The sequence below is a fragment of the Microtus pennsylvanicus genome, chromosome 4 (genome assembly GCF_037038515.1).
Source record: "Microtus pennsylvanicus isolate mMicPen1 chromosome 4, mMicPen1.hap1, whole genome shotgun sequence".
Taxonomy (NCBI): domain Eukaryota; kingdom Metazoa; phylum Chordata; class Mammalia; order Rodentia; family Cricetidae; genus Microtus; species Microtus pennsylvanicus.
In genome coordinates this window covers 24,875,006-24,896,596 of record NC_134582.1, presented here as the reverse complement: position 1 = coordinate 24,896,596, position 21,591 = coordinate 24,875,006, and the positions used below count along the sequence as shown (strand labels likewise).

The 21,591-nt window shown below is 52.1% G+C and overlaps 1 protein-coding gene across 11 annotated transcripts in view; it reads right to left on the bottom strand.

The window, feature by feature from the left end:
• Nucleotides 1-21,591, bottom strand: part of Synpo (synaptopodin) — a 53,897-nt gene that overhangs the window by 9,553 nt on the left and 22,753 nt on the right. Inside the window, exons 1-4 of one of the 11 annotated variants that reach the window (XM_075968585.1) lie at nucleotides 18,204-18,668; nucleotides 13,760-14,050; nucleotides 11,244-11,507; nucleotides 10,093-10,288 (exon numbers count right to left, since the gene is read on the bottom strand). The exons of 3 other annotated variants lie outside the window; for them this stretch is intronic. The gene's annotated coding sequence lies outside the window, so the exon portion shown is untranslated. Of the gene's footprint in view, nucleotides 1-4,645; nucleotides 4,835-4,909; nucleotides 4,933-10,092; nucleotides 10,289-11,243; nucleotides 11,508-13,759; nucleotides 14,051-16,683; nucleotides 16,705-18,203; nucleotides 18,669-21,591 lie in introns of those variants that run through there. 7 more of the 11 variants (XM_075968586.1, XM_075968584.1, XM_075968588.1 and 4 more) reach the window with 7 other exon arrangements.

Genomic DNA, 21,591 nt, shown 5'->3' with positions numbered 1-21,591 from the left:
ATTCAGAGTAGGGCCATTTGCTTGATGTTTTATAGGAAGATGCTACAAAGATTTATTTTTTAAGGCATTTTATCATTGTGGGGAATCCTGTACCACTTTGCACGTGTGGAGGCAGAAGATAGTAAGTGGAGTCGGGTCTCTTCGACTTTTACGTGGGTTCTGAGGCCCAAACTCCAGGCTTGCACAGCAAAATGCCTCTACCTGTTGAAGCATCTCACCTGCCCCTAAGACTTCTTTTTAAAAAATAGGTTAACACGCTAGGCATGGTGACGCACGCCTTTAATCCCAGCACTTGGGAGGCTGAAGCAGGTAGATTTCTGACCTAGGGTAGCCCGGTCTACGTAGTGAGTTCCAGGACAGCCAGGGCTACACAGAGAAACCTGTCTCTGTGTAGGTTTCTAGACAGAGAAAGGTTAACACATTCAAATAAAAAAGTAACCATGGCAGTGTCCCCACCCCTGATTATACCACATCAAATCAAGAATCCATTCTGCCAGTTTCTTCTATATCCTTCCGCAAGCTTCCCTCATTTTTATAAAGAAAATTATTTAAAAGCCCATATATTCTAACATAAGTGAAATGTCAGTGGCGGTCACACTGACCCACTGTGTTCATTTATCTTGCTCTCCCAAGTGTACCGGGTGACAGTCACTGTGTGCCTGGACTGCAGAGGAGAACTTCTCTGAGAAAGTTCAGAGATTCCTGACAGATGCGCGGCCACACAGCTACAGGTGGCAAAGACGGTGTTCAAGGTCCTTCTGGGGGAAGAGGCAGTGGGAAATGGCAAAGACAGAGGTCACAGGTCGAACCCCTATTAAGCGAGGTCACTGTTTCTCTTTCTGTCCACAGTGCCCAGCTGGCATGCACTCGGTACTCAACACTGTTGAACAATGAATAAACCAAGCTGCCTGGACAGCTGAGTCACAGGCAGCTGGAGGGATCAGCCTAGGACCAGGGTCATAGCTTACCCGGTGGCTGAGAAAACTCCTTCCTGACTGTGGAAGCTAATTAGTTCTTGAGGAATCTGACCCTGCCCTCCCTCCTAACTCATCCTAATTAGCCCTGGCCCTGACAGGCTGATGGGTCTCCAGGGACAGTCTTTCTAGGCATCTTGCCATCCTGGCTTGGAGTTCATGGACTCTTGAGAGGTGGAAGGGCCTAGATAGAGGAGACAGGTAATTCACCACTATCCCATTTTATAGATGGGGAAACTGAGATCCAGAGAGTATCCCAGGGCAAAGACCCCCTCCCTGCTATGCTGGAGTTAGCAGAGAAGTCCAAGGAGGCCAGGTCCAATTCATGCTTCATGGCTTTCTGGTTCCATCCTCCTGTCCATTCACCACACCTGTAGCTCTGCCATCACGCCACAATGACAGCACAGAGCCTGTCCCCGCTGTGGTATTCCTCTTCCTCCCCAGTTACCCACTCTGTAAAACATGAAGGGTTTAGCCAGACCATTCCCCTGGGACAGCCGAAGATGAGGTTTCCATACACGGGGACATCTTAAGGGATGTGTGGACCATCCAGTGTCTGCTTCCTCTGCTCTGTTTGGAAACAGGTCCCCTGGCCCAAAGCCAAGTCCTTTGGCTGGGCTATCCCTATGATCTTGGCAAGCTCTTACCTCCTCCCAGAGTCAGGGGCTCCTTAGCTGAGAAACATTTGGGGACCACCCTGAGATCATATGAACAAGGGGTCTGTCATCATCAAGTCCAGGGCAAAGACGGCTCATATTACCCCAGGAAGAACTGGCCACTGTGACCCCACTTGGCTTGTGGGGACAGACAGTATCTGATCTTTTTCCAGCAAAGCACATTTGTTGCATAGATCAGGGTCCTGAAGGACACATGTCAGGAGACTCTGGAGTTACGGAGAAGCACCACAGAGTCTCAGCAACTCAGAGGTGGCTGTCACAGCACAGTTCTCCACACAACCCTTGTATCCCTAAAGCTATACCCTTGTGTGTGCAAAACGTGTTTATATACTCAGTTGACATGGGCTCATGACTCCGTGGTGTGCCTCCCACTGGTACAGGCCTCTCAACCATAAATGCCTTCAATGGCTTCCACGTTTGGGCGTGTTTCTGTGCACCACCACTACCACCAGCACCACCACTACCACCGCCACCAGCACTACTACCACCAGCACCACCACCACACCACACCACCACAACTACCACCACCATCACCACACCATACCATCATCATCACCACCACCATCACCACCACCACCACCACACCAGTGTACAGCTTTACTTCGCGGCCTGATATACCCTGCAGAGATTCACAGATGCAAACACATCCCATAGGACTCAGGATAAAGAACCCACCAATGTTGCTTACGACACACTTACAGCAGTTGCAGCGAACACTGATTAGGCATACACTACACACTACATGTACGGCTGGATTCCCACAGCAACCCTATAAGACACAAACTGCTATTGTGTGCTTTGTGTTGATGAGAAAACCCAAAGACCAGACCAGTGAGGTGAGCTGTCCAACATTACAGAGCTACCTTTATGGGCCCTTGTCACTGTGGAGCACCACATCCTAGCTGCAGAATCCCATGGTGGAAGGCAGATAGACAGTGATCCAGTGTTTGAACATCAAGGCCGCTCCGTGTCCCTGAACATTGCCACTCCCTTCTTCCTTTGCTGCTTCAGGACCAGGCCTGTGTCCCCCACAACCCTCCCCAGCCCCGTCTTCCAACATCAGTGTGAAAGGTCTTTGGAGAGAAGCTAGCTTGGGGGGCTGAGGAAAAGAAAGGATCACAAAGAGTGGGTGACTCAGGAGGCTGCTGACTTCCAGCCAGGCCCATCAGAGCTTGGTCTGCCCTGAATGGCCCTCCCTCCTGTGAGTTTGGAGCTGCCCCTAAGCTCTGAGAGGAATGACAGAAGGGGCCAGAGGGGAATGAGTCCCCCTCCTAGCGGAGCTCTGCCCCCAAGGCCAGCCACAGTGACACAAAAAAGGAATTTGATGGGAGGTTTGGGGCCAACCCAGCCAACAAGCCTGGAAAGTTTTTGTCACCCTGCACAAACATGGGATGGGGTAGGGCAGGATTTGACCAACCAAAGGAACCCTGGAGTCCCTTGTTATAAGCTACATACCAACTAAAGTCACCCAGAGCAATGTCATCTCTGGCAATGGCAAACTTGTGTAAGATTTTGCTTCTTGCTTTTAGAGAGATCAGAGGTAAACCCCAGTCACAGAGACAAGCAGCCCCTACTGTAGCTGTGGCACAGGCCATGATACCCTTTCTTCTAGCCTAGGTCTCTGAAGGCCTATATAGATCTCTGGACAGCAGCCCTGAATACAGCCAGGCCTTCAGTAGAAGAAGGCTGGAGGGTAAAGGAAGAGAGGAGCTACCTGGAGTCAGGTGAGACAGGGTAGAGCCAGAGAAAGGCTCAAAGACAGAGCATTGCCTTAGGGAGGTGGGGATGCCATGACACAGGCCTCGCATGACCTACGTCAGTGCTCCACACTCATTGCTGTGTTCATCTATAAGGCAGCGACCCCAAAAGATAACACTGTTGCCACTCCCATTGTGTAGGTGACAGCCAGGCTCAGAGGTGCCCACCCAGCAGTGTCAAACAACTTTAAGTGGAAGGGCTGCGATTCAGAATCAGGAAGTCTGACTGGCTCTCTAGCTCAGAGCTTCAGTGGGAAGGGCATTAAGGAAGCTTCAAGGTTCCTGGAGGAGTCTGCAGACCCCCGTCTCCCCAGCCTATCAGTGCCCCTCAGTTGCTTCCGATCACTGCTCCCTTTCAGGGGAAGCCGATGAACTTATTCTCACTAAGATAGAAACGAATGATAGGCTATGAAACGTGCTGGAGTAGGAAAGTCGTAAGGCTAAGAGTCAGTAAACTCCTAGCTCTGTTTCTGCTCTAGCAGGAACAAGCCTCTCCCCAGCCCCTGGTCTTTTTCACCTCCTGTAGGCAGCCCCCCAAATCTGCCTATCACTTTGCCTGTCTGAACCAAAGGAAGGGATTTGGGGCAGGGAAGAAAGGCCAGAGCAGAAGGTCAGAGCACTGAGAATTCAAGGAAATGTTTCTCCACACGACTGCCGTCAATGGGAGTGTCCAGGCAAGGCCAGTGGGTAGGATGGGAGCCAGAGGTGGGAAGAGAGGTTGGCGTGAGGCAGCCCATTGTAGCAGCCTGGGAGCCTTGGCAACAGGACGGGTAAACAGGCTGGATAAACTGCCCCCCTGGTGGGATCAGGAAGGACCCAATGTCCCAGCCACAATACAACCTCTGGCTTGACTGGGGCAGGAAGATGAGGAGGTCTGAGTAATAACCTAGCCCCTTTGCCAGCCCAGCCTCACATCCTCCCCACACAGAGGGAAGTGACACAGACCCCGAAGGATGCATCCATGGCAGAAGCATGGGGAATGCCTTCTGACAGTGGATACAGACCAGACCGACACATCTCCCTCTGGAACGACCCACACTTGGGAGAGGAGGGCTGCCAGCTAAGGGGACAGGAGTGGGGATCCCTAGGGCCAGCTCTAGCCTTGCTACTAACAGGCTGGCAGAAGTCCCCATCTGCCTCCTGGCACTGGGAGGAAAAACAGGCCAGGCAGGGGATGCCACATGCCCTGAGTCACGTCCCAACCCCAAAGGCCCCTCTGAGTGCTCAGCTTACTCACTCTGACTGGGTCCTCCCTGCAGCCCAGCTTCCCCAGGATGCTCTGCCGCTGGCCTCTGCTCCCAAAGCCTCTAGGACAGGCAGCCAAGCTTCTGGCTGATACAGAGAAGAAAAATCCCACCTTGACAGTACCCGGAGGAGCTAGATATGACTTCTCTCCTCCACAGAAGATGACTCAGCCCAGCTCTTTATCAGGAAAACGATTCTGCAACCGCCTTTTAAATGGCCTCTCCACCCCCAGTCTCTCCCCCGCCAATCAACCTACCCCACGCAGCCAGCTTCACCAGATTCGCTTGTCCTCCCTCCCAGCCCCATGCTTCTCTCCTGCTCAGAACCCCAAGCCACGGCAGAGCCAGAAGGGTCCTCTCATCCCGGCATTCAGGGGTCCTTGACAGCAAAGCTTGCTTGAGAGAACAAGTACTCTCTTTTTTCTGTGTCCTTGGCAATGGCTGAGGGCACAGTGGCTCCCAGTTCCCACCCCTGCCCTCGAGTTCCTGCCTGGAAACAGGGTCACAAACCTCTCCACTTGAAGCCTTCTACTTTCTGCCTTTGCTACGTGCCCCGCATCCCCAGCCTCTCACCCAATTTGAATGCGATTGGCCCCTTCCAAAAGCCTCCCCTGCCTGTCCGTGTTTTAAACTAGTCATCACTAGTGGAGAAGTCTCACTTCAGGGAGAGCAAAAGCTGTCTGCCCAGAACTATGACAGGGCCTTGCTTCACTCTCAACACAGCAGCCCCGAGGCTAGCAGTGGCCTCATCTCTACCTCAGAGAAGACAGGCCTTGCAGAGGTGCTTGGAACAAGTTACATGGCTAGCAGGAGCAGCGGATCACTCAGGGTGTCCCTCCCAGTGCTTGTTTCACGGCACCCAGGGTCTGGGTCTTCTGTCCCCCACAGACTGAAGGAGCCGGAGGGCAGGGCACACATGCTCCACTCCTGCATCCCGCCCTGCCCACATTCTCACTGAGGGTGACAACTGCCACTTTTTGCCTCCTGAGCTCCAGATGCCGCAAACAATGGCTCAAGTCTTCCTTCCAGTCCTCGCAGCAGTTCACAAAGGGTGGCTTCTGGTGGCCAGTTTCGAAATGAGGAGGAAGGGGTATTGAAGACTAGCTAACCCATCCCAGGTCTCAGGGTTGGCAAGGGACAGAGCAGGCTACATGCTGAGCAGCAAAGCTGATTCCCAAGCCTGCACCGCTTCCCCCAGCCAAGCTCCACCTGCAAAGAGTACTCACATACACCCCGGAATCGGCTGCTGCTTCAGCCAGGAAGCACTGCTCAGTCCTCCCTAACTTCCAAGCTCAGTAGCGTTCTCTGCTCCACCAGGCCCAGTGGTCTCACAGCTGGGGGCGCAGGACTCACAGGATGCAGCAGGCATCGGATGTGGGCTCTTCCAGAACTCCTGGTCATCCCCCACCCTCTCTGTCAAAAGGGCATCAGACAGGCACAGATAGAAGAGGGAAGACAGGCTCAGCTCAGCTGGCAGCTATCCCTGCAGGTAAAAAACACTGCTGGCTGACCCGGGCTTGCTGGGAGGTCCCGGCAGGACCTGGCTGCCATAGCATCCCTCTTGCCTGTTCTATCGGCTAAATCACTAATGTATAACGGGTGGGTTTCAGAATCTTAGAAATGGTAGCCAGAGGGCTGGGGACACAGATCAGTATGGAACACTTGTCCGGCTTGCACAAAGGCCATGTAGTCATTCCCTAGCCCTATGTGAAAGAGTCACAAGCCTTAATCTCAGCATCAGAGGTGGAGGCAGGAGGATAAGATGTTCAGTGTTTGGCCATACAGCAAGTCTGAGGCCTGCTGGGCTACATAAGACTCTGTCTAAAACAAAACAAACAACAACAAAACCCCAGCCAGCCTGGTGGCACAGCCTATGATCCCAGCACTGAGGAGGCAGAGGCGGCCAGATCTCTATGAGTTTCAGGTCGGTCAAGGCTACAAAGTAAGCCCTTGTGTTAAAAAATCGACCAGTTATTAGGAAGCAACAACATCAATAACAAACAGAAATCAGGGGCTGGAGAGGTGTCTCAGAGGTCCACAGCTTATACTGATCATGGCTCACAATCATCAATAGCTCTAATTTCAGAAGCTCCAAAACTCTGTCCAAACCTCCCTGGGCACTGTACAGATATGGTGCACAAGCATACATGCAGGCAAAGCACCTACACATATAAAATCCAAATTTATACATTTTAAAACAGAAACAAAACAGGGCAGGCATGGTGGCATGCACCTTTAATCCTACCCCTATGGATGCTAAGAAAGTCACATCTCCCAGGCTAGCCAGGGTGACACAGCTGAGACCCTATCTGACAGGGAAAAAAGAAATACAAAACCCAAAATGGTAAGCAGAGACAAGCAAGTTCAGGCCTAGGGTGACAAGAACCTACAAGAGAAGCAAGGCTGGCCTGCAGGCTATGAGGTCTCTTGAAAGAGTCAGGAGCATGAGACAGACCAGATGCTTAACCCTGGAGACACAAAGGTCCAGAGACACAAAGGCAGAGAGCCAGCATGGGAAAGAGAACTTCCCTCATGCGCTCGTCAGGGCCTGCTGCACTCTGGGCACTACACAAAGCTGAGGCATTTCCCCTTTAGCATCTCTAAACGCCTCAGCCCAGGCAGAACTATGGGTAGCGGGACTCGGCCAGTGTGGACCCAAGAATCAGCATCCCCACAAGCCAAGGTTTCTGTGTCTTCACGCCTGCTCCGTCACTCAGCCCTGGAGTCAAATTCCAGATTCATCTGGATTCTAGACTGGAGAGTGATTCTTAGTGGGTGAGGGGAGCCTGAAAAAAGAACAGCAAGCCTGTGGGTGGAATGGGAGATGAAACCCCAAGGCTCTGTGTCAAACCCAAGAAGAAGATTCCATGGAGTGCCAGGAGAACACAGAGCCTGGGAGAGCGAGCAATCGGGATAGAGCAAGCCAAAGGCTCCCTGGGAGAGGACAGCATTTGCCTTTGGTTTTTGTAAGAAGCGATGAGGGGATGCTCCAAGCAACAAGGACAGTTTTCAGAGACTAGAAGACTAAAGGCAGTCTGGCCCCATCCACCCCCACGCCCCAAAGCAAAATGGAGAGAAGAAGACTTTGACGAAGCAAAATGACAGCAGGCTTGCCTGGAGTCCAGTGTGCATGCAGTGAGCCAGGTATCATTTCACGGGAGCCCAGGAACTTGGAGGTTCTGCCCTGGGCTACATGCACTGTGGGCTCGGCCTTGAGCCTCTGGGTGGTTATATAACGCACACAGCACAGTCCCACAGTCAGCCAGGACCCTCTGCCTCCTCCACTCTGCCATCTGTCTCTCTGCCGCTTCCTTCATATAGAAGAGGCTGCTGTGCAGCCGAAAAAAAAAAAATGAAGGCCAGCCCTGTGGTAAATTCCCCCACATTCCTTCCCCTCAGAAAAATAAATAACCCTGGAGAAAAAAAACACAGGAGGAATGATAATGACGGCACAGGCACACTGGCACTCGGCTGCTCGCCGGGGTAGACAGCATGGGAACCCAGCGCTGCCTCGTGCCTTTCCTGGGATGCGGCCTGCTGCTGCCTCTTGCAATGGGTACGAGGGCAAACTTGAACTCAGAATTGCTCATAGCTACTGGACATAGTGGAGTCCCTGTGGTGTGGCAGCCACCAGTAGTCACCTCAGCAAACCTGTCAGGGGCTAAGTGCCCTTGTTCCTCAAGTAGCCGCCCACCCACCACATCCCGTACTGGGTCTTCTTCCTCCTTTATGTAGAATCATTCTTTCACTATTTTGCTTTATCCTCGTGAGCTGTAAGTATTCTCACCTCCATTCTAAAGACAAAGACACTGAGGCTCTGAAGGGTTTGAGGATTCCCTACAGCATTAGGCTAGAGTCAACCGTGGATCTCCAGCACCTGCCTACACTCCCATCCTGTCAGCTGGCGCCTCCCCCAGCTAGCCCGCCCCTCCACGTACGACTGTGCAACAGGTCGCCCATCACCCACCCAGAGTAAATTGCTGAGTTTGAGTCTCCACTAGACTTCCTCCTCGATAAACCAAGGATAAGCAGCTGAGAATGGGTGGCGCACGCCTCCAATCCCAGCACTCGGTCCTTAATAGCTATGTAAATTTCAAATGTGTCCCAGAAAACAAACTCCAAGCCAGTGGCCTCCGGTGTATCTTAGGGAGAGGATAACTGGACAATGTAAAGAAAATAGGTAGTACACACTCCTGAATTCAACCAATATTTATTGCACAAACTGAGGGTCGGACACTGTTCATGGCCATAAAGAGAAATAGCACAAAAAATATGTGAATTTTAATAAGGGGGCAAGATAATAAATATCCATGTGAGTCTGAGCCCGGGGAGAGCGACTTACAAAGTTAACTATGGCAACCAAGGTCATCTTCCTAGAGAAAGCGCTTCTGAGTGAGGCCGTGAGGTGGGGGTGAGACATGGGTGTGTGGGAAGAACGAGTGGCTTGGCAGAGGGACAGCCTGTGCTACCCCCCACGCGATCAGGGAAACGTGTCTACTTTCTTCTCTCTGGGATCTCTTTCTCTTTCCTTAGTGCTGGACAGACTCCAGCGGGTGGCAACACCTCTGCCTTTGCACACGGGCTCCCACGCAGAGGCTCTGCCCGCTTCAGATCTGCATGACACACAATAGAGACATGCACGCACTAAACAGAGTGGGCAGGACAACACACGAGCACCTGCAGGCATACACACGGAAGTACACCGTGCTCATGCAATGGGATGCTTTGAAATCCATGACTCTGCGCCTCAGTCACAGCCTCTCTCTTCAGGGACGCATTAAAATCTACCACATGGTGCTGGAGTGTCCCAGGAGACCACACTGTTCCAGAGAATGTCCCTCTTTCCGCCCCTACAACAACTAAGCCCTGTGAAGTACCTGCGTGGCACTGAGCGTGTCGGCAGCCACTGTCAGTATCCTCATTTGTCACCCCAGATGCCCCCGCATCTTTCCTGTGCAGTGAGCAGAGCAGCTGAGGAGCAGGGAAAGAAGACCAGCCCCAGCCCGAGGCCTCAGCAAGCTCCATTCTCTCTTGGGCCCAGGTCAGAATGTGCAGGTGGCCCACATGCCAATTCCTGGGCTCCAGTCTAGACCTATGGGTCCACCTGAGGGACTCTGGTGCACAGCCAGGTGAGAGACTCGCTGGACCATAAGAGTACATCAACCCATAAGTTATGTTTGTAGCTAGCAAACACAGATAGTGCCTAGACTGTGGTCTGGCCTATAACACGCCTCCTTAATGTTAACCAGAAACACATTTAATAACATTAACCATGTAAAAAGAATTATTATGTGGGATGGGTATGAGCACTGTTTATTGACACGTACCTGTACATAGTGCTGGGCATGAAAATGCCACGATAAAACCTACGTATTTTGTATGCAAAATAGAAAACTTAATAAATAGGATAGCGAACATAAACCATCCTTTAGTTACTCACAGCACTTTGGTGGTTTCCATAGCTCTTTTCACTGATCAGAAATACAGGCAGAGCAGGGACTGTCACGTCATTTGACAGACTAGGAACTGAAGCAGAGGCTGGGGTGTAGTGGCACCTGCTTGTACCCACAGAATTTAGAAAGCAGAGGTCAGGACTGCCATAAACACGAAGCCAGCCAGGGCTACATAGCAAGACCCTGTCTCAAAAAAAAAAAGTTTTAAAAAGTTAGAGGTGGGGAGAGGACCCAGAGAAGGCCATTCTACCTCCTAGGACTTCACAGCATGCAGCCTGTGGCTTCCAGTCAGAGGCTCTGCCACCTCAGGCCTGATCCACTAATCCCTTATAATTTGGTTTTAGCCATAGGGTCACTGGCCTTTATTCCAGGTTCATGAAAGTTCTGACACATGTGACTACCCCAGCAACTCAATGTTTCCCATCAATGAGACAACCTCAACCAGTTAATATTCTAGCATGGTAGTGTCTCTCTCGCTGGGCCATGCACAGCCCAAAGCCCTTGCACTACGTGGCAGCATTTGATCTAGAACAAACTTTTTGTCCTAACTAACCCGATCATGAGCTCTGATGACCATTAGCCTCCCATCTGCTGAGCCTCTTGTAACAGTCTCCAAATTCCTACCTTGCTGGGTGGTTGCAAGAATTGGTCACACACATGCAAAGTACTCATCAACAGGCTTGTGGCTCTTGCCCCGGTCATGGTGGTGTGCGTGGTCTCTGACTAACACACTAACTTTTAGAAGCAGAGAGTCTTCCTTCCCTTGTCAGAGTACATACACACTGCATACGTATAACTGCATACGTGTCTTTTGTATTTCAGATCGGCCTTAAACTTGCTGTATAGCCGAGGATAACTTTGAACTCCTGATCCTCCTACATCTACTTCCCAAGTGCTAGGGTTATAGATGTGCACCACCACGCCCAGGCTTATGTGGTGGGGAGGACTGAACCCAGGGCTTCAGGCATGCGTGTTTGGCCAGCACTCTACCCACTGAGCCACACGCCAGGTTCGTTACCATTGTATTCCACGCTGCACATGCCAGCATGAGGTTCACAGACTAAGCAGGGTGACAGGCCAGTTGACCAAGCCTTTGCCTCTGTAGCAGCATGCAACCTCGCTCAACTAGAGTAATTACCTGGGAATAGGATCTTCTAGACAGTCATGGTCAATTCTCTACTCAAATGCTTCCTGGGGCCTCTGTGACCTTCGCCAATCATGTCCCTCCTTGGTGTGGGCTCCCTAAAACTGTTTTCCAAGTTTGAGGCCCTGAAAAATTGCTTTTGTCTCTACCTGGAGCCAAGCACCTTCTCACCTCAGGGCTATATAGTAGATGTACTTGTCATAACAGTGATGAAGGCCATGTTGGAAAGGCCATGTCCTGGGAGCCCAGAGTGTAATCCTGTAGACGAAGAGGCATGAATAATGTACCAGTATGTTCTCTCCTCTCCACCCTGACCTGCTAAGAATAGTACCAGCTACCCTTTCAGGGATCCCAAAGAGAAGATGGCAGGACACCAAATGGGAACAGGCAGGAAAAATGTCACAGGGCTGTGGCCTGCTAACTGCCCTCCCTGCTAGCATTTCCAGACTCTCAAGACAGGGAACCCCAGAGAATTAAGGGTGCTTAAAGGCCAGTGAGCAAGTTCTTAAGGAGTAAAAAAGAGACCTGGGAAGATTATATGTAGAATCTTGGAGACGGGGGAAACATCTACTCTTTCCCAGTTTGAGGATGGCGGGTCTGGAGCAGTCCCCATGCTCCGAAGCACAGGGGAGTGATGCAGGGCACCTGTTAGACCGCATGCTGCAACCAGGGTACGGGGGAGAGCTGCAAGGGGCAGGCACAAGAACCCGCATTTCCAGCGATGCTGACACTGCAGCCACGTGCCCCGCTCTGAGAGCAGAGGAAAAATAAACCTAATCTCTAGGGCACCGATTGGTAAACTGAGTCCCAAGAAAAGGGCTTCAGCAGAGCACCAACAACTGAACCACCACCCCGGGGCTTTGGCTTCAGGAGACTCTGAGCTGCCTGCCCAAGGACCTGCTCTGATCTAGGGCTGCTGGACCATCACACCCTGTTCAGGGCAGTCCATTCAGATACAAGCACAGCGATCCAGGCAGAGAGGGGGTTGGGTGGGGTGGCTCCAGATGCTCTGTGAGCAACAGGCTATGAAGTAGCTGAGTGTGGGGCCCACTGACAGCACCTAATCACAAGAGGACGCAGGTAGTCTTTGGCACAGCTTCAGGAGACTTTTTCCCAGCATCCCCCTCAAATCCTTTTGGGGCTCCATTGCTGGATGACTATCTCCACTGCTCCATGATGTACCTTTGTTTGGGATGCCTCATCCTCCTAGCCCTCCAGCCTCACTGGCCTGTCTTTAATGGCTCCTCGGATGTGCCACACCTTTTCTCACCTCAGAGCCTTGGCTCCGCTATTTTCAGAGCCTTCAGCTCTTCCTGCCCTTGTCTATCTATCAGCTGTGACTTTCTGACCATGTTTTTCCTTCTTTGGGGGTGCTTGCAGGTGGTGAGATGCTCTACCCCTGGGAGTGACATTCTCACCATAGCGTCCTCAGACTATTCTTCGAACTCATCAGATTCCATTACTGTTTGTTTTAATATCGGTCTGCTCCACCCTAACAGGGCAGGGACTTTGGCTGTGTGACCTCCCATGCCTACACTACCACTGGGGTCGGATAAATATCTGTTGACCAGGAGAAAAGAAGAGAGGAGTGAATTCTTCACACCCTTACAGCAAAGCCTTCACCTCCCTGGCACTGTGCAATCTCATTCAACTAGAGAAGCTGCTAAAACAAACAAACAAACAAAAACAGTATTGTCAAGATGACTGGGGGTGAGACCTCGGCCCTATAGCCCTGCGCATTCTGAGGTGTAGTGGCTTTTACAGGCCATGACACCCCTCCAGGTTTTCCTGAGAGAAGGAACCCGGGTAAGACTTCAAAGCTGCAAAGGAAGAACTTTTGCTCATCCGATTCTTCTATCATTGTATAATGCCCAGAGAGGGACAGGGTCTCATGTGAGGCCACAAAACCAGTACACGGTGACACCAGACTTCCTTGGCACAGCTAGAAGTCAACAGCTGAGCCTCGGGCCCACCCAGGCTCAATGAGAGCACCATCTGACTGGATGCTAAGAGGATTGCTGGAGGGAGAGAGAGAGGAGAAGAGCCGGAGCTGGGCACAGATGGATTCAGGCCCAGAGCCAGGGGAGGTGGATGGGGCTCTCAGCGGGAGGCCTGAGAAGAGCCCAGCAGCTGGATCCCTGGAAGCCAACCATCCAGAGGCTGGGTGGTGGCACGTCTGGCCCTTATGCACATGACAGTCTATTTTTTCATCAGTACCCTCCCCACCCCACCATCTCAAAGGGCCCTGTGTCCTAGCTCTTCATGGTGCCCAAAAGCCCTAAGTAGCCCAGAAGACAATACAGGAGGCCAAGGATGAAGCGTTTCCAACTGTCTGGGTGGTGACCTCAGTTTCCCTATCTGTACAGAGCTGGGGCAGGCCGGACTGCACCGGTTGTTACAGCTCAGGCATTGACATCCTTGCAAGCTCTTCAGCATTAACCGCACTCACTCTGACAGGGCTACCCCTCCCCATTGTACCCACAGTGCATGTTTAATCATACTTTACCTACCCACGAGGAAGAAGGGCAGGAAAGGAAGGAGAAGGAACTGGCTCATAGGCCAATGTCAGAGGCTTGGGCCCCAAAGCCCAGGAGACTCCTCTTGCCAGGACCTGAGGGTCTGAGATAATGAAAATCAGGAGACACACTGTGTGATCTGGAGAAGGTGGGTTGGCCTCTCTGGACTATGTCATGTAGTAGTAAAGCTGGAGGTCTTTGAAGTCGGTCTTTGGTGCTCACTGAACTGGCCACTCTATGCCTCAGGCTCCATTCACAAAACAGTGAGGCTGGTCTCATAGAGCTCTTGAAACACAGTAACAAAAAAAAATTTCATAAACTGCTTTTTTATTTATGAAGCATGCTCATTCCAAGAGATCTTATTCTAGACTAGACACAAGGGTCTCATGTCAGCCCACCATGTCCCAACCACGGTTTCATCTAACTGTTTCTTTCTTACTACAAGTCAATGCTTTGGGGTTCTACAAATTAAGTTCCCTCCCATCCTTCCAGCTTATTCCTTACAGCTGAAGCCTAAAGGAAGCAAAGGGCTGCTCAAGACCACTAGACTGTGAGCTACCCCTGACGCTCAGTCCTATGCATTGTGCTGGTTCATCCTGCTACCTCCAAAACACCCTGGCCAAACACCAAGAAGAAATTTACATGGAGATTCAGGAGCCTTGGGCGACAGGCCACCTGCTCAAGGGCTTGCTATTTTAATGGCGATCAAAACATGGAGGTACTATTAATAAGTAGTAGCTCATTTTTTCAGCATTCACCATCTACTGATTCCATTTTCATAACACGACAAGGCCTAGTATTGTCTCCGTTTTATAGATGAGAAAACAGGAGTCCAGAGGGCTTACATAATGTGCTTACAAACTCTCAGGCAGGCAGGAATGAAACCCCAAAGACTGACCACAAGATTCAGGTGCCAGCCATTCGGGAAGCAGGTGACACAGAGACAGACGGTGGCACCCAGGGAGGTGGAGGACAAGGCAGGACAGGGCAGGGTCAGCACAGACCTACAGTGGGCTGCCTAACTGAATGGAAAAGATGAACCCAGGGGGATGGAATGTCGGCAGCAGCCAGTCGGTGAAGAGTTCATTCCAGAAAAAGGGCTTTGGGTAAGCCTCTGGAATTACAAGGCCTGGGAGCTGTGTCATGTCGACTCCTCCTCCAGTCACACGGAGTAACAACTGAGCCCCAGTGTCTGGGGAGAGTTCACAAAGGGCGCTATACACACACTGGCCTAACTCAAAGAGCCTCCCCAGAAGCAGATCAGCCCTCCTCCCTCTGGCCAGATCTCAAGACCAACTCCTATGGCCTGCATTTTAAAGCCCAGGAGGCCAGGAGTGGGGTGGGGGCAGGTACAACCTGCAGCCAGCACCCACCACCAGCACCCAGCTCTGAGGGGGAATACTCACCATCCCCTGCAGTACCCTCCCAGACCCAGACCAGTGCCTTCAAAGACTCTGGGGCCCGTTCTGGACATGCTTCCTCCAAGAAGCCCTGACCACCCTTCAAATACCATTCAGACCTCCATGCCACAGTAACCCCCAAAAGGAGCCTCTTGCTTGCTCTCCATCTCAACGAAGGCTTCTTTCCACGCTATAATCCCCCTTCCGTCACCTTGTGAAATTACCTTGTTGATTTGCCCATTCCCTTTTTATTGTCTTATTCTCTCAATTAAAATAAAAGCATCTGTGTTGAGATGGTACATCGGATAAAGGTGCTTGTCACCAAGCCTGATGATCTGAGTACAGTCCCTGGGACCCACATGGTACCAACACATACCATGTGTATTTGCACACACACATACATGATGTGTCCCCCCACACTCATACAAGTAAATAAATTTAATTTTAAAATTTAGGCAACGCTTCTAGCTTCTAGCCGGGTAAGACAGCACAGTGCCAGTCTGAGCTATATAGCAAGTAGTTCCAAACTAGCATGAGCTATATAGTGAGACTCTGTCTCAAAAAACAAACAAAAAAGGCCCAACCATATGTGTGCGTGCACATATGTACACTGTATATATACATATGTATGTGCAAATACATGTGTATGTGCAGATACAAATGTATAGCAAGCTCCCTGAGTGCAGAATCGGTTTTCTACTCCAGCCTAGTTCCTATGTGCCCTTCCCCGCCTCGTTGCTAGCCAGGGCTACTGAGGTCTCAGGAAGGCAAGGGATTTAACTAAGGTTACTTGGCAAGGCAGCAGGTAGCAAAGGTCAGCCTGACACTATAGCTGGGGCACACAGCCTGGCTCCTATCCTCTCCCGGCTTGCTGGCCTCTGCTGGCCTGTTTTAACCCTGCTTCCTCATCACAATGGGGCAGAGCTAGAAAGTCTTTGACAACAGTGCCCACTCTACTTCTTCGAGCCCATGGCATCCTGATCTGGGCAGCCCTGACTGCTTCCCCTCAGTCCCTCCCTTCCTGGCATCAACTACTCCGATGAGCTCATGTCTGGAAGCCTAGGAGCTGCCCTGAAGGAAAAGGTGCCTCCCAGGCCAGGCCCCTGAGCTGGAGGTGTGTTTAGCCATGTGGGAAGGCAGCCTTAGTAGTAGGGCACGTGCGGGAGTATGAACTTCCCACCCAGCAGGCCTCTGGGAATCAGCCCTGAAGACTGTAGAGAAGGGGGCAGAGAAAGACATCCTGTGTTTCTTCCCTTCCACCAGATGCCCGAAGGCACTGTGCCCCTCCCATTTATTATTAAAGTGTCACCCGCCCCCCCCCCAGCTCTGCAGCCTTCCTGCAGAAGTATCTGAACAAACTCTTCCCTTCCCCGGCCTCAGTCTCCCCTACTCAGAAGATGGAGATGAGCTAAGGCGTCCATTAAAGAGAGCCCATAGGCTAACTTCATTGTGATGAGGTGGGGGGCAAAGCTTGCTAGCCAGAAACCAGGCACAACCAAAGAAAACCGTCTACCTTACCTGCCAGAGAGTGTAGAGGGTCAACAACAGGCCAGGGAGGGAAAGAGTTAAAGGCCTTATTTTTTTTTTCCCTGTACAAATACTGACTCAGTCTTAACTTAGTTTAAAGGGTGCAAGAGATAGGGTGTGGCTTGCAAAGAGAGGACAGGCTAAAAATTGGAGCCCGCAAGCCTTGGTGGCCCAGTAGCAAATATTTGCTGTTAGTTCTTCCAGCATCAAACTTAATGATGCTACAACTATCCAAAAGCAGGTCAACTCCAGACAGGGATTTTGGCTTCCCGTGGGGGGGGGCAGAGTCATCAGTCTCCCCACCCCCATGGCGGGGGGGGGGGGGGGGGGGGGGCATGTCTGGGTCAGTGACAGGGCAGGGTGGCTACAGGCAAGGCACCCCACTGTAGCCTTTCCTCATGACGGGCATCAGATTTCATCCCCGTCTTGCCAAAGCAGCAAGGGTGGGACATCCTGACTGTGCCTAGGGCCACCGTGGTACTTGGATTTGTAACACAGTTGCCCCCTCAGGGCCCACCCACCTACCTCTCTGAGATCTGGAGAAGGGAGGGATACACCAAGGTCCTACAACAAGGCTGTTCACTGCAGGGCCACCTGCCACTTAGGACCGGTGGGAGTGGGGACATGCCACCTGCGGCTTCTCACTCAGCTGTTACTCAGCTTCTAAAACACCCAGATGGGATGGAACACAGGGGTCCTTATCTTCACCTAGATTTAGGACCAGAACTTGGGGTTGAGGGAGAACGTGGAGACTTTTCCCCTAGATTCCTCCTCAGAGGTCTTTCCAATGCCCTAGGCGGGAGCTTCCCCCTCCCCTCTTTCCACAGCGCAGTGTCAGAAAAGAGCCGGCCCTTTCCGATAATTAAGCGAAAGGGGGAGTAGTAAATCAGTGCGGTGAGGATGGCTCAGGAGTCCCTAGGGGCACTTTATAAAGGTCTTGATTTCCCCAGGTGGGATTGGGCCCTGGAGGTCCCAGCTGTATAGCGGTGTGGCTACCCTGCGCACCCGCACTACTGCAGCTCCCTCTGCCCCGCCACTCGGCCCGCGGGAAATGGAGGTGTCCGCCGGCACAGTTGGTTCTGCTGCCCCCGCAGGCGCCCACGTCGGTTCACCCTCAGGCCCCTGGGTCTTGCAACCGAATTTCCCAGAGCGGCCGGGGTCTCAGAGCTAGGGCTGGTGCCTATGGCTGAGCCTGGGGGCTGCATGCCCCCCACATCGACAGGCTTGCGGAAAGGGACACACAGCTGAAACTCACACAGCTGGGGAAGATAGCGCCCCGGGACAGGGCGTCCTCTGGTTTCTGAGCTGCTGGAGAGCCCTGAGATCTCTCCAGCCTGCACTGCACAGACGGGGAAACTGAGGCTCTGTAGAAGCAACTTGGCAAAGCTCCCCCTGAGTGCAGGGACTGGAGACCAGATGTGCCACCTCCTCCGGGGAGGAACGAGTAGCTGCGCAGGTGGCAAGGGCGAGGCTCACTGGGCGCCTCGCCAACCCCAAGCCCCCCCACTCACCTCCAGCAGCAGTACACCGTCCCTGAGCTCCCGGGCGCCGCCGCCTTGGCTCACCTGGCTACGTCCAAGCGTGAGCCCCGCCCTGAGATCCCTGCACCCCGCCCAGCGGTGGCGCCCGCTCAGCGCCAGAAGCGAGGTCCTGGCCGCTGGAGGCTGAAGGGGACCGGAGCGGGAGCCGCGGGCGCTGGGCGGGCGCCGCTATCCTGCTGTGCGCTCCCCTGGGCCCTAGCGCCGCCCCTCCCGAGCCCCGCCCAGCCCCCGGGGTGCAACACCCCCATCCCCTGTGGCCGACCTCACCTCCAGGAGCTCCGGCTCTTTCCTCTCTACCTCACTATTCATCTCACTTTCCGCTTCCCCTGCCCCTCTGTTTCCTCATCTTACTGGCATCTCTAGGTCTGCCGTTCTGCCCTTACATTTTTTTCTCACTCGGTTTTTCCATGCGCCGCCATCTCTTTGCCACTTTCTCTTTCCCTCCCCCTACTACCCTCCTTTAAAATCTGTCTTTGAGATTCTGTCCCCTCAAGTGATAACCATGACACCCCCAGCCGACTTGTCTCAACCCAGAAACTAGAGTAACTCTCTTCCTCAGTAGGGTTGTTCCTGAGGCGGGTTGTCGCCAGCCCGTTGCTCTCCCCCGACTTAATGAGCTATCAGCAATAAGGGCAGAGATGCCGTGTGGCTTTGATTCCCTAACACGGTTTAGGCTGAGCTCAGCAGAGGCCATGGCAATTGTCGCTCTGCTTCATTGGGAACAGCACACACACAGCTGTTGAAAGTCCAGAGACTCACATTCCAGTGCAGATCCCGTGGGGAGCCGCTGGTGGGCTTGGTTAACAAGCACCTCTGTATCCCCAGCAAGTCTGAAGGAAGACCACACTGGTTGAACACTCTTTCAGCCAGAGTGGCTCCAGTGTCACTTGTCCCCAAGAACAGTGTTTAGGTTTCTGATAAAGGAACTTAGAAATATACTGATGTACACCCATCCCAACCAAGGTCCTCTAAAACACAGACTCAAAGATGTTCAGGTCTAAGATTGACCGTGTCCCCAGTGGATATGGTCTGGATGCAGGAGGTTGGGTGACTGAGGAGATAAATCCATTCTGGCCCCTTCCATCCCTCTGTCTGGCTTTGTGGGCTTCAGGGCATTCCCAGATCTGTGGTCACTTTTGCCTGTTGTGTTGGGTGGGGGACAAGATACTACCCTAGCGAGGGCACCAGGCAAGAGATTGCTTTCTTCTAGTGCATGCACTGGGGAGGTGACTACACCCCAGCCTGTGGAAATCCAGGAAACAGAGTGTGTGGGTGAGAGGAAGACAGAGAGGCTAGGATTACTGTGTGGGTGGCTGCGAAAGAGAAAGAGATGGGAAAAAGAAAGGAGAAGAGAAAGTGATTCTGCCTGCATGTGGGTGTTTGATGGTGGATGTGCAAGAGTGGCCGTGCCTGGAGGACAGGCTGTGACTGAGAAAGGGATATGGTTTAACCCTTGTCTACAGGAAACTGTTCTTGTGTGACAACACAGACCCGTGTCTGCATGACCTGCAGCGGGATGGGAGTCATACAAACAAACCTGAGACACTTGTCCACATGTACCGTGTGATATGAGGGATGAGGGGTTGTTGGGGGGAGGGCATGCCAGTGTCTGCCCATTGCACATATATGTGCAGGGTTTGATGGCATTCACGCATGTATAAACTTAAAAGGTCATACATAGGCGAATGTTTGTCGAGAATGTGGTATGTATACACTGTGGTGTACACATGTGTTTATGGATGTATGTGGTATGTAAGTTTGATCGAACAGCACAGGAAGGTATAAGTGAACCTATATGCAGTACTCTTCAATGTCCTCTTCTTATTAAAGTCACCAGGGTGTGGGGTTCCCTTCCCAGCCTCCTGTGTTGTCTGCTCTTTCCCAGAAGCCTAAGGGACATGGGCTTTGACCAAGGCTCCTTGACCTTGACCTGACTCTGTCAGCTCTCTGCCTAATAAAATAGATGTTTCTCTGCTTGATCAAGATGGGTGTGGCCAGGGTAGACTCACTTTGCCTTCTAGACCCATACCCCCATTCTCCTCCCCATCTGAGGCTCCAGGTAGTATCTATTAGAGTGGCAAAGACCCAGAATCCTCTAGGTCGCCCTCCCCAGCAAATGACCACTTGCAAAGGAGAAGCTGGGTCGGCAGTGGCTCCCAGGTCTCCCTGTTACATCTGAAGAAGAGGAATGCGACTTGGCTGGGTCGCCCACCCACTCTCAGAGCCTGAACAACCATTTTCCAGCCCCAGGTGGGTGGAAGAACACAGCCTGCTTCCTTGTCTCCATGGAAACAAAGCAGCAGAAAGAGGATTTAGAAGCATGGGTCCAAGACCTCACAGGGTTCAAATCTCAACTTCTCCACCTACAGGCCGTCGGACTGCAATGTGGCAATTCTCTTAAATTCTGTGAGCCTAGTTTCCTCACCTGTAAAACAAAGATAAGAAAAGAACAGAACTGGGTGTGGAAGACACACTTTGTCACCCCGACAGGGGAGAGGCAGCAGTTCAAGGTCAGCACAAGTTCCTTGGCAAATTTCAGGACAGCGAGGTTACTTAGCAAAACTGCTTCAAAATAAAAGGAGAGAAGAGGGAGAGGAGGAGGAAGAAGAAGAGGAGACAGCAGTGGCAAATCTGAATTCCGTAAGGCTATTCAGGGGGTGCAGTGAAGTAATCTATATAAAACATTCAACACAGAGCCTAGCATCTGAAAAGAGAAGCCTGGGGTTGCAGCCTTTGATTTTGCTACCAATTTACTGGGTGACTTTGTACACTTGTCGTTTTCGGTTTCTCTCCTACTGTAGCCATCGACACAGCAGACTTGATCCCCTGTCAGGTACAGTCGACTGAGACCGTGTGGAGAGATGGCTACAGAGGAGAGCTCTTTCGTGGACCATCTAGTACTTGGCAGAAGCCTGGTCGCTTCCCTATATCAGACTTCTCTCAGCCACCGGTGACACAGAACCTGAATGTGAGGCTACAGCCCCTTCTTGCTTGCCAAAGGCCTTGCTCTGCCCAGCTCAGCTGGTACCACTGATCCCAAATAAAGGTCTGCAAGGTGCCCCAGGCAGAAGATGAATGGCTTGGACTTCAGTCTGCCAGGCAGCACTCCAGAAAGTCAGGTTTTATAGCGGAAGGATGGGTGTGATTGTCTGAAGATGCTTATAATCCACTCTGTAATGAGAGGAAGCTTGGAGAGGAAGCCCTCAGCTGCTAATAACCTGGCAGCTTCCCAGGCTTCTTCCCTCAGACTCTCCAGGCAGAGGGAAGGGACCTGCCACTCCCCATCCCCAGGGAGTAGGAAGACCACTGAGACTTGATCCAAGACCACCCAGATTTCCACTTCTTAGCAAGACCCAGC